Genomic DNA, 12499 nt, shown 5'->3' with positions numbered 1-12499 from the left:
TAGTGCAACGGTCCCGGGAAGATGGCCTGAATGGACGCTGAAAGTAAACCTATTACCCTGGCCAGGTCCCGGAGGGACACAAGGGGGCGCCTGAGTAGCTGCCGAATCTCCTTCTTGATGGAGATGACCTTGGAAGGAGGAAGCCTGAGCACCGTCGCCACCGAGTCTACGGTGAAGCCGAGGAACTGAATGGTCTGAGTGGGGACCAAGACAGATTTCGCCTGGTCCTGAAAGAGCTGGACCGTGAGGGAGGTGTCCCGCCGAAGAGTATCCACGTTGCGAGCCATAAGGAGCACGTCGTTGAGATGGAGCGAACGCCGTGGGCGCGGAGGGACTCCATGACCGGCTTGAGGAGTTTGGTAAAACACCAGGGGGCGGAACTCAGGCCGAAGGGGAGGCACGTGAACTGCCAAAGCCGGCCCGACCAACGGAACTGGAGGAATCTCCGGTCGTCTACATGAATGGGCACTGTAAGGTAAGCAATCGTTTTCCCTGAGGATGTCGCGCAACAGATGGATGCCCTCCATCTTGAAATGCCTGTACACTATGTGCGAGTTGAGGGAGCGCAGGTTGATGACAGGGCGGAACTCGCCCGACTTCCTGCGCACAAGAAAGACGTTGCTGAGGAAGCATGGGGGCCCCGCAACCCGTTCTATCGCCCCCTTGGCGCGCAGGGAAGCAAGCTCTGCGTGCACTAGCGCCGCCGCGTCACGAGAAAGCCTGGGGAAAGTTGGAGGGGAGGACTGAAAAGGAGCCAAAAGGAACTCGAAAAGAAAACCCGCCACGGTCTGAAGGACCCAAGGATCCGAGGTGAGGGAAGACCATACATGAGAGAAATGAGCCAGACGGCCCGCGACAGGTATATGAGGGAGGAAGGGAACAAAGCTTACCAGCTGATGATCTCCCGCGGAAGGGCGTGTAGCCTCGTCCTCTGTAGGCACCACGGGTATCAGGATAGCGGTACTGCGTGCGGTACGAGGTGGAAGCCTCCGTCTGGAAACGGGGTCTTGCGCCGAATGAGGCTGCTCTGCTGGCGGCACGACCCCTCTGCCGACCAGCCTTGGGGGAAAAACGATTCCCAGACCGGAAAACTCGCCGCATGGACACCTGCGCCTTGTTGAGAGACGTAAACGCGTTCACGTGTTGGTTAAGGTCCTTGAGGAAACGTTCGCCAAACAGGCCGTTGGCATCGGGACCCAACTCCTTGGGAGCCAGTTCTGCTAACTTGGCATCCATCTTAAAAAGGGCCGCCCTTCGCCGTTCAGTCGAGATGGCGCAGTTGGCGTTCCCCAACAAGCAAACAGCGCGTTGGATCCAGTCGCAGACCAGGCCCGGGTCGAGCGGCGAACCATCAGTCAACGCTTGGGTGAGCGGACCCGCTACATCCAGGAGTTTGTCCTGCGCGGTACGCAGGCCCAATTCAATCCCCTTGCGGGGGTCTTTGCCGTTCCTGGTCAGGAAGGTCACAAAGGTCTGGTCAAATTCAGGTGTGTTAGACACCTTGGCCGGGATGGTCGGGCGCGGGCACTCAGCCCGGAGCCTCTGACGAACCTCTTTGTCGAGCGGACGGCGGAGCCAATACTTGAGGAACTCGGCGATGTGTGAAGAAGGGGTCCACTCCGCTGAACGAGGGTGGCGTAGCTCTCGAGGATCAAATAAGGGCAAGCCAGCCTCATCCGTGATGTTGAAAGGTTGATCCTGAACAGCCGTAGAGGGACCGGCGCGTTCCGGAACGGGAACCTTGGCTGGATCCGCAATAGAAGGGGAGGCGAGGACCGAGGAACCCGCATGATATTCATCGAGGGTCTCATATTCCGCGGCCAGGTCATGGAATGGCGAGGCATCGGGCTCCTGGTAGGAGGGAAGAGCTACGCTCCTGACTTTCTTTAAAGGGGCCTTGCCCTTCTCTGCAGTGGGAGGAATGTCATTCCAGGCCCTTTTGCGGGAGCCCTCTGGGTCTGCTGGGAAGAGAGAGGAGTCCGCCTCAAAACCATCGCCCCGAGCGGGGGAGGCAAGTGCGTGATCCGTGCGTGAAGACTGAACTTCAGCCAAAGCGGCGGGCAGAGAGGCAGCCAAGGCAGAGTGGAGCCAGGCCTGAAAGGCGGCAGGAATCTGTGTGTTGGATTCCTCAGACATAATGCACGTATTTAAATGTGTCTCTGTTGGAAAAAAACACAAACAGAACACATGGTTAATGGATGAATCTTGGGGGTTCACACCTGAAGCGTGCGTGGGGTTCACCCAGGAGAAAAGCACGTGGCAGACAACAAAAAAGGGGGGGTTCACCCCTGTAACATTTCAGTAGGACAGGAATAAATGGCTGCAGATAAACAGAGGGAATCACCCAATGGTAACGTGGTGCAAGCTAGGCCAAAGCCCAGACACATACAGGGGTATAGGGTTCACCTATATCCATGAAAAGGCAGACATGTAGGTTGATAGAAAAATAAATACAGTAAAAAAGCCTAAAGGAAAAAAGCAAAAACCTTCAAAGGCAAAAGAAAAAAACAAAAAACTAAGTAACAGCCCCATTAAACGGGTCTGATAAGACCACGTGGGGCGAGGGCCTAAGAAAAAACGGGAGCGCAAGGCGGCAGATAAGCCAGAATGAGGCCCAGACACGCGGCGCGGTGGCGGGAACGAACGCACGATGTGCAGCAACAAGGGATACGGCCGCGCGACGGGCGAGGAAGCAACGGTGCCGGCGCGGTTTAGAAAAAAAAACGCGCGGCACCGAGCTAGACAGGAGGAACTACCAGGGCAGAGCACTGCCCACGCGAGGGAAAGTGAGGGAAAGGGAGAAAACTCACCGCCGGACGGATAAGAGCCGCCGCGGGAGGAGAGAGGAAGGCAGCAAAACACGTGGGCCGACGAGGTGGGACCACGGGGAGACAGATAACGGATAGGATTGTATCGGTAAGAATAAAGTATATGGCAAAAGAAAAAACAATAGAATGAGTATGTAAAAATAAAACAAAGAATGATTTAAAGTCAGAAATAAGTTGGTAAAACACACAGAAAGAATACAATATTCGCAATCTGGAAGATATTAATAATATAATAACATGGAAAGTTCTCACCTTTGGAGGCAAGCAGCAAAGAAAGAGGATGAGCTGCAGTTTGCTGAGATTAATATAGACTTTACTTGTTTCTGATTGGTTATTTTTATTGTTTGTTGTTAACTCCTTTGCTGCTGGAGGTAATCAGTAAAGAAGGTTATGAAAAATATGAAGCCTCCTGTCTTGCTATAAAATTCTTATTCTTTGGTTAATGTATGTTCTGTTAATACTCTCTATAAGTCCTATTGAATTGACAATGTACTAATATAGACATGTAGAGGGTACATAATGGGTAAAAAATTAATTTATTTGATATAATTCCACTTAACCCATTTCTTTCCATCTATATATATATTTCAATTATTGTGTTACTAGTCTAAGCATTACACTCGCTTAAGGAACACTCAAGCCACAATCTACTCTTTTATGGGCATGATGGCCCCCATAGCAGGCAGCTTCTCTAAAGCTTATGAGTCAGGTGCACATCTTGTCACAGAAAGAAACTTCTGCTAACATTGTAAACCAAAGGTGCCAATAGGGAAAATCAACTGAGATGAGGTGTATAATCTATCCTCCTCCTTTTACCTATCTTGCTCTGCAGCTTCTCTTTCACTAATAAGGTCAAGACTGAAAGTTTTTACTTTACATCTCTAGTTGGGAGACAAGAAGCCTTAGGTGCCCTTACCCAGCCTTGAGACTTTTCACTGGTTTATGTATCACCACCAGTCCTGCTGAGAGATAATCAGAAGATCAGAGTAGACAATACATCAGAGATTCTGAGAGCACCCCTGGCTTCTCAGCGAGCCTGGATAGCTCAGTCGGTAGAGCATCAGACTTTTAATCTGAGGGTCCAGGGTTCAAGTCCCTGTTCGGGCGCTTGTGTCATTTTAAGTAAATTTAAAAAATGGCAGAGAATATGGCAGCTACAATATAATATTGATAAATGCAAAATAATTCAATTGGAACATAAAGCTCCTAGGCCACGATATAGTATTGGGGCACTCTTCCGGCAGTCACGACAGAAGAGTTTTAAGCGTTGGAAAATGCAAGCATGGTGCTGGCTTGTAGAGCTAAAGGCATTAGTGGTAGGAAGAGGGAGGCAGTTTTGTCTCTTTACAGATCTCTGGTAAGACCTCACCTAGAGTATAGTGCATAGTTTAGGAGATTCCGTCTCTAGAAGGCGATACTAGATGGGTTGAATGGTTCTTAGCCGTCATATTACCGTATTTGCTCGATTATAAGACGAGGTTTTTTTCAGAGCAAATGCTCTGAAAAATACTCCTTTTCTTATAATTAGGGTAGTCTTATAATCAGACCTCAAAAAGGTCTGACTATGAGACGACTAAGATCCAGATCCCCCACAGCTGCAGGGGACCTGGATCCTCCTGTCTACCCCCCCCCCCCCGCCCCACTTACTGGTACTTCTGAGCCCCCGGTGTGTAGCTGGGGCAGCGTGTAGAGGTCTACGCGATTCGCATAGACAACTTCCGCTGCAGCAGGAAGGAGGCGTGGCTAGCAGCGGGGGTTGTCTGCGTCCATCGCGCAGACCTTCCCCGGCTGTCAGAGATCAGAGTTCCCCGCACTGATCTCTGACAGCCGGCTGCAGCGTAAGTGCGTGGGATCTACACGCTGCCCCGGCTACATGACAGGGAAGTCAGAAGCACCGGTAAGTTTGGAGGAGGGCGGGGGAGGGAGTGTTAAATGGGGGGCATAAGGCATTTCTGGAGGCAGAGTGCTCTGTGAAATGCCTTTTAACCCCCTTAATGCCACTCTGCCTCCAGAAATGCCTTTTTAACCCTCTATACGCCACTGCCTCCTGAATGCCTTAAACCTCCCTATATGCCACTCTTCCCCATAATATGCCTTTTAACCCTCTAGATGCCAGAGTGGCATATAGGGGTATAAGGCATTTCTGGAGGCAGAGTGGCACATAGGGGGTCAAAAGGCATATCATGGGGCACAGTGGCATATAGGGTTAAAAGGCATATCACGGGGCAGAGTGGCATTTAGAGGGTTAAAAGGCATATCATGGGGCACAGTGGCATATAGGGGGTATAAGGCATTTCTGGGGCAGATGTGCATAACTGGGGGGCAGGTTGGAAAATAGAAGGAAATAAAACCAAAATATTTTTCTCAATCATAGCTTTTATTAAAAAAAAATAGTTTAGATGAATTAACATTTACTGGTAAAACTTTTTTCCTATAGGGTCGTCTTATATTCAGGCTTTTTCTTTTTTTCCTAAATTAATATTCAGATTTGGGGGGTCGTCTTATAATCAAGCAAATATGGTATATGTTTCTATTCTGGTATATACATTAATACACCTTAAAATTAAATATAATTTACTAATTCAAAGTATAGATTAGTTACCACACACTTTTACATGAAAGAGATGTCCCCCAGAGCAGGCAGCTTCTCTGAAGCTTATGACCCAAGTGCACATCTTGTCACAGAAATAAACTTCTGCTAACATTATAAACCAAAGGTGCCAATAGGGAAAATCAACTGAGATGAGGTGTAGAATCTATTCTCCTCCGTTTTACCTATCTTTCTCTGAAGCTTCTCTTTCACTAATAAGGCCAAGACTGAAAGTTTTTACTTTACATCTCTAGTTGGGAGACAAGAAGCCTTAGGTGCCATCACCCAGCCTTGAGACTTTTCACTGGTTTATGTATCACCACAAGTCCTGCTGAGAAATAATCAGATCAGAGTAGACAATACATCAGAGATTCTGAGAGCACCAATGACTTTCAACGAGCCCGGATAGCTCAGTCGGTAGAGCATCAGACTTTTAATCTGAGGGTCCAGGGTTCAAGTCCCTGTTCGGGTGCTTGTGTCATTTTAAGTCAATTTGAAAAATGGCAGAGAATATGGCAGCTACAATATAATATTGATAAATGCAAAATAATTTAATTGGAACATAAAGCTCCTAGGCCACGATATAGTATTGGGGCACTCTTCCGTCAGTCACAACAGAAGAGTTTTAAGCGTCAGAAAATGCAAGCATGGTGCTGGCTTGTAGAGCTAAAGGCATTAGTAGTAGGTAGAGGGAGGCAGTTTTGTCTCTTTACAGATCTCTGGTAAGACCTCACCTAGAGTATAGTGCATAGTTTAGGAGATTCCGTCTCTAGAAGGCGATACTAGATGGGTTGAATGGTTCTTAGCCGTCATATTAAATGCTTCCATTCTGGTATACACATTAATACGCCTTAAAATTAAGTATAGTGTAGGAGATGAACAGAGGACCGCAAGAAGAGGAACAAAACAGAAGAGAGACGGCAAGATAGGACTGGACACAGTTAGCGACACAAAGACGCGGACGATCCGGAAAGTACGGGTAAGGGACCGAAAAAGAACGAGACTTGGTCCGGCGCCGGACCGAAACTAGGACGCCCTCCGGGGAAAAAGAAAACGAATTAACGTCAAAAGCGCGGATGTCCGACACCCGCCGGAAAGACGGTATATAGGGGTATAAGGCATTTCTGGAGGCAGAGTGGCACATAGGGGGTCAAAAGGCATATCATGGGGCACAGTGGCATATAGGGTTAAAAGGCATATCATGGGGCAGAGTGGCATTTGGAGGGTTAAAAGGCATATCATGGGGAACAGTGGCATATAGCGGGTATAAGGCATTTCTGGGGCAGATGTGCATAACTGGGGGGCAGGTTGGAAAATAGAAGGAAATAAAACCAAAATATTTTTCTCAATCATAGCTTTTATTAAAAAAAATAGTTTAGATGAATTAACATTTACTGGTAAAACTTTTTTCCTATAGGGTCATCTTATATTCAGGCTTTTTCTTTTTTTCCTAAATTAATATTCAGATTTGGGGGGTCGTCTTATAATCAGGGTCGTCTTATAATCGAGCAACTATGGTATATGTTTCTATTCTGGTATATACATTAATACACCTTAAAATTAAATATAATTTACTAATTCAAAGTATAGATTAGTTACCCACACACTTTTACATGAAAGAGATGTCCCCCATAGCAGGCAGCTTCTCTGAAGCTTATGAGCCAGGTTCACATCTTGTCACAGAAATAAACTTCTGCTAACATTATAAACCAAAGGTGCCAATAGGGAAAATCAACTGAGATGAGGTATAGAATCTATTCTCCTCCGTTTTACCTATCTTTCTCTGCAGCTTCTCTTTCACTAATAAGGCCAAGACTGAAAGTTTTTATTTTACATCTCTAGTTGGGAGACAAGAAGCCTTAGGTGCCATCACCCAGCCTTGAGACTTTTCACTGGTTTATGTATCACCACAAGTCCTGCTGAGAGATAATCAGAAGATCAGAGTAGACAATACATCAGAGATTCTGAGAGCACCCATGACTTCTCAATGAGCCCGGATAGCTCAGTCGGTAGAGCATCAGACTTTTAATCTGAGGGTCCAGGGTTCAAGTCCCTGTTCGGGCGCTTGTGTCATTTTAAGTCAATTTAAAAAATGGCAGAGAATATGGCAGCTACAATATAATATTGATAAATGCAAAATAATTTAATTGGAACATAAAGCTCCTAGGCCACGATATAGTATTGGGGCACTCTTCCGTCAGTCACAACAGAAGAGTTTTAAGCGTCAGAAAATGCAAGCATGGTGCTGGCTTGTAGAGCTAAAGGCATTAGTAGTAGGAAGAGGGAGGCAGTTTTATCTCTTTACAGATCTCTGGTAAGACCTCACCTAGAGTATGTCTGCGTCCATCACGCAGACCTTCCCCGGCTGTCAGAGATCAGAGTTCCCCGCACTGATCTCTGACAGCCGGCTGCAGCGTAGGGAAAATCAACTGAGATGAGGTATAGAATCTATTCTCCTCCGTTTTACCTATCTTTCTCTGCAGCTTCTCTTTCACTAATAAGGCCAAGACTGAAAGTTTTTATTTTACATCTCTAGTTGGGAGACAAGAAGCCTTAGGTGCCATCACCCAGCCTTGAGACTTTTCACTGGTTTATGTATCACCACCAGTCCTGCTGAGAGATAATCAGATCAGAGTAGACAATACATCAGAGATTCTGAGAGCACCCTTGACTTTCAACGAACCTGGATAGCTCAGTCGGTAGAGCATCAGACTTTTAATCTGAGGGTCCAGGGTTCAAGTCCCTGTTTGGGCGCTTGTGTCATTTTAAGTCAATTTAAAAAATGGCAGAGAATATGGCAGCTACAATATAATATTGATAAATGCAAAATAATTTAATTGGAACATAAAGCTCCTAGGCCACGATATAGTATTGGGGCACTCTTCCGTCAGTCACAACAGAAGAGTTTTAAGCGTCAGAAAATGCAAGCATGGTGCTGGCTTGTAGAGCTAAAGGCTACTATTAGTAGTAGGTAGAGTTTTGTCTCTTTACAGATCCATGTGGGGGGATGCCATGTCCTCGGCGGCATCCCTTCGGGAGTATTTTCGCCCCCCAGCGGTGTTGGCCTCGCAGGCCCTTGAAGACCACGAGGACAGGCAGGAGGATATAGCTACGGGGGTGCCAGATGTACCTACCTGTTCCACGGATGTTCGCCAGCTCTTTTCCTCGGCTCCATGGCGAGAGGACTTTAGCAAGTTGCTGTCGGAGCTGAAACAAACCGTGACCGACGCCGTGGCAGGCATTCGGGCCGACCTGGATGGGTTGGACCGTCGCCTTGCGCTCCGGGAGGCGGAATCTGCTCAACAGGCTCAGAGAACATCTGCCCTGGAGTCCTCTTCTGCCCACCATGCCTATTATCTGGCCGAGTATCGGAGGAGATTGGAGGACCTCGACAACAGGGGCCGACGCCACAATGTGCGCATTCGGGGTCTTCCTGAGGAGACTACCCATACACCTGAAGATGTTGGGGGTCTTGTGGTCCGCCTGTTTAACAGCCTCTTGGGGAGACCTCCCGAGGCTGTGGTCTCTTTGGATCGTGCTCACAGAGCTCCGAGACCTAGGGGTCCCCCGACAGCATCACCGAGGGATATCATATGTTGCGTTACCGACTTCCAGCTGAAAGAGCAGATTATGCGGCGTGCACGGGAGGTGGGCTCCTGGACTTACAATGGCTCTGCGGTCACCCTATTCCAGGATCTCTCCGATATCACGCCGGATATCGGAGAGTGCTACGACCTCTTACAGCTGAGCTCCGGAGCCGTGGCATTCCGTACCATTGGGGTTACCCCTTCAGCCAGAATCGGAGAGTGCTACGACCTCTTACAGCTGAGCTCCGGAGCCGTGGCATTCCGTACCATTGGGGTTACCCCTTCAGCTTTAATGTGCGATCTGGAGGATCTACTTATTCGCTCCGCTTCCATCGCGAGTTGTCGGCGTTCCTCCGAGACCTCCACCTACCTGCGCTTCGGATCCCGGATTGGAATATGCCTCCTGTCCCGGCGGATCGTGGTTCTGGCAGCGGAGCTGCGGGTTCTTCGCGTCGTGGGGAGAGGATGCTTGGCCGTGCTCCGCGCACCGGGCGTCTGAGTGCTAGGGTTCCAGAGGCGACGGATCCTGAGGAGTAAGCGCCCTGTGGTGTGTCCCTGCTGTTCTGTCCGGTGGCGGCCGTTAACACGGCTCCGTTGGTGTACCTCCTGGTCGCCTGCGCCTGGAACATTTCTCCCCCTGAAATTGCCTTTGGACCTGGGCTCCTGCCTTACCCTTTTGAGCCCTGCTTGGTGACTTTGATCGGGGCGTCCTGCTCCCTCCTGCCTCCCTTGTGGACGCTATCCTGCGTCGAGATGTTTGCACCCCCGCCGGCCAGGTTGCCGTGCGGAACTGTTTATGTTTTGGGGGGTTTTGTTTGTTTTCTTTTTCTCTACGGGTCGGAGGGGGGATGTGGCTCAGATTTACCCCACCCCTTACATTGGGTGGGGGGCGGCTTGGGTTTTCTGTTCTTGTTTATTTTCCTTTGCACTGATTCCTCAGTATTGCCCTTTGCCCAATGATGTACTACCTCAATGCGAGTGCAGAGTTTTGCGCTTGCACACTTTTGTACTGGGGTACATTTTTTCATTTACGATGGCCTTCTCCTGTCGGATGTTCCCCTCCGTTTGCGTCTATGTGGCGATTTTCGTTCCGCTATCTGGCCGTGATTCCATTTCATTCATTTGGAGACATCTCCCTCGACTGCTGACCGTGCCTTCTTTTGGTTTTGGGGGTGGGGCTGTTCTGGGTGGGGGGGGTTTGCATTGATGCTGCGATGAGCTACCTTGCATACCGGGGACCGGTGGTTGGTCTCATGTTCTCTTTGGTTACTTTTGAAGTTTTTGTTTTGTCTTTTTGCCGGATTCTTTTTTCGGTTGTCACTCCGCCTCTTACCGTAGGCATCGTGCAGTGCTGGTGGAACGCTGTGGTCCTGCTGTTTCTGGGCCTTCCAGTGTACCCTCTTCCAGCTGACGCCCTAGGTATTCATCTGGAGGGTGTTTGTTCAGTTGTACCTACTACCTTTCCTTGTCTTCGTCTCCTGGTGTTTGTCTTTACCCCCCCCCCCTCCCTGTTTGTTTATTTGTCTGTCTGTTTGGTTATAGGTTGATTTGTACCTACCACTTTCTTTGTTTTTGTCTTCCCCTCCTGGTGTCTGTTTCTCCCTGCCCCCTCTCCCCTTTTTGCTGTGTTTCTCTCTCCTTTTCCTCTTCCTTTTCCCTTCTCCCTTTACCTGGGGGATCCTGACTCAAGCTTTGGGGGACGATTTACCTCCCATTGATTTCATCCTGCGCTATGACTTCTCGACCTGCCGATCTTGTTGTGCTCTCGATCAATGCCAAGGGGCTTAATGTCCCTGAGAAACATTCAATTCTGCTTAGGGATTTTAAGCATCAATGTGCTTCTATTGCGTTTATTCAGGAGACTCATTTTCAAGATGGGTCTCATCCTCACCTGAGGTCACGGGATTACCCTGTGGCCTATTTCAGTAACAATCCGCACTCTAAGTAGGAAGGGGTTGCTATTTTGTTTTCTAACCATGTCCCGCTTACTGATGTCACTCATTTAGCGGACCCGGAGGGTAGATTCCTCTTTGTGAAGGGTAAGCTTGCCGATGCCTGGTACACGTTTGCTAATGTCTATGTCCCTAATACTGGGCAGCACTTGTGGCTTTCTAAAACATTTCGAGCCTTGCGCCGATTTCAAGAGGGGCTGTTAATTTTCGGTGGGGATCTCAATGTAGCTCTGTCTCCTCGTTTGGATACGTCGGCGGGGGTGTCTCGGACCCCCTCTCATGTCTTAAAACGTATCCATTCTTTGCTCACGTCTGAGCAATTGGTGGATTGTTGGAGGGCCCTTCATCCTTCTGACAAAGATTTTAGCTTTTACTCTATTCCGCACAACAGGTATTCTCGCATTGACTGTCTGTTTATTACTCACTATAATCTCCCTCTCCTGCTTGCTGCTCGCTATGGAGCCATTACGTGGTATGACCATGCTCCCCTGTCCTTGTCGCTTAAATCCCCCCTGTCTCGACCTACCCAGAGCTCTTGGAGGCTGAATGAGTCTTTGCTTACTGATACCCTTGCCTCGGAGGATACTGCCGAGGCCTTACGCAACTATTTTTTGTCCAATGTGACTCCAGATCTGCCTCTTCCTACAATTTGGGAAGCACATAAATGTGTTGTCCGTGGTCAGCTTATTAGATTGGGAGCTGCTAAGAACAGAGCCCATGCTCAAAAGCTTAGCACTTTATATCTGCAGATAGAGAGGTTGGAGAGGGTTCACAAGGACACGATGGTGGCTGCTGACTTTGCGCGTCTGCTTGCGCTTCGTACGGAACTCACTGCTATCCTCAATTCCCAGGCTCAGGAGATCTTTCATTCGTTTTAAGGCCCTCTTTTATGAACAGGGGAACAAGCCGGGGAAATACTTAGCCCGCGCTTTACGCAAGAGGAGACAACTTTCCTATATACCCAGAATTCGTTCCGCTGGGGGTGTCTTGCGATACCTTCCGTCGGAAATAGCGCACAAATTTGTGGCCTTCTATTCTACCCTCTACAATCACTCTCCTACACACGACTCCTGGAGATACGGAGACTCGTAGATTGGCTATTGCTCAATATTTATCCCGATACTTACCCCGTCGGACTCTGCGCGGTTGGAGGTTCCGATCTCTCTGGACTAATTGTCCGGGGCGATTAAGCTTTCTAAATCTGGTAAATGTCCGGGTCCAGACGGTCTCTCTCTCTGGCCTATTATAAAAAGTTTTTTTGATATTTTGGGTCCCCAATTGGTCTCTGTGTTTAATTCTATTTTGAAGGGGGAATGCTTCCATCCCCATACTTTGGCGGCTACGATAGCTGTGATTCCGAAGGAGGGTAGAGATGCTGATCTCTGCGGTAGCTACAGGCCTATCTCCCTGTTGAACGTGGATATAAAACTATTCTCCAAAATTTTGGCTTTGCGTTTGGGTCGATTTCTCCCGGCTTTGATTCATCCTGATCAGTCGGGCTTTGTGCCTGGTAGGGAATGCAGAGATGGGACTATCCGTGCA

At 48.7% G+C, this 12499-nt stretch overlaps 4 non-coding genes across 4 annotated transcripts; all 4 read left to right on the top strand.

Moving 5' to 3' along the window:
• The first annotated feature begins 3862 nt into the window (after positions 1 to 3862).
• TRNAK-UUU (transfer RNA lysine (anticodon UUU)) lies at positions 3863 to 3935 on the top strand. The gene has a single exon. It is a non-coding gene; the product is annotated as a tRNA-Lys (tRNA).
• Positions 3936 to 5817: 1882 nt separating this feature from the next.
• TRNAK-UUU (transfer RNA lysine (anticodon UUU)) lies at positions 5818 to 5890 on the top strand. The gene has a single exon. It is a non-coding gene; the product is annotated as a tRNA-Lys (tRNA).
• Positions 5891 to 7409: 1519 nt separating this feature from the next.
• TRNAK-UUU (transfer RNA lysine (anticodon UUU)) lies at positions 7410 to 7482 on the top strand. The gene has a single exon. It is a non-coding gene; the product is annotated as a tRNA-Lys (tRNA).
• A 617-nt stretch (positions 7483 to 8099) lies between these two features.
• Positions 8100 to 8172, top strand: TRNAK-UUU (transfer RNA lysine (anticodon UUU)). The gene has a single exon. It is a non-coding gene; the product is annotated as a tRNA-Lys (tRNA).
• Positions 8173 to 12499: the final 4327 nt, after the last annotated feature.

This window comes from Sceloporus occidentalis, unplaced genomic scaffold (assembly GCF_023333645.1).
Source record: "Sceloporus occidentalis isolate IW3139 unplaced genomic scaffold, rSceOcc1.0.p SCAF_26, whole genome shotgun sequence".
In the NCBI taxonomy this organism is placed as follows: Eukaryota; Metazoa; Chordata; class Lepidosauria; order Squamata; family Phrynosomatidae; genus Sceloporus; species Sceloporus occidentalis.
Note: the sequence above shows the minus strand (reverse complement) of the source record. Positions and strands in the feature narration are given on the sequence as shown.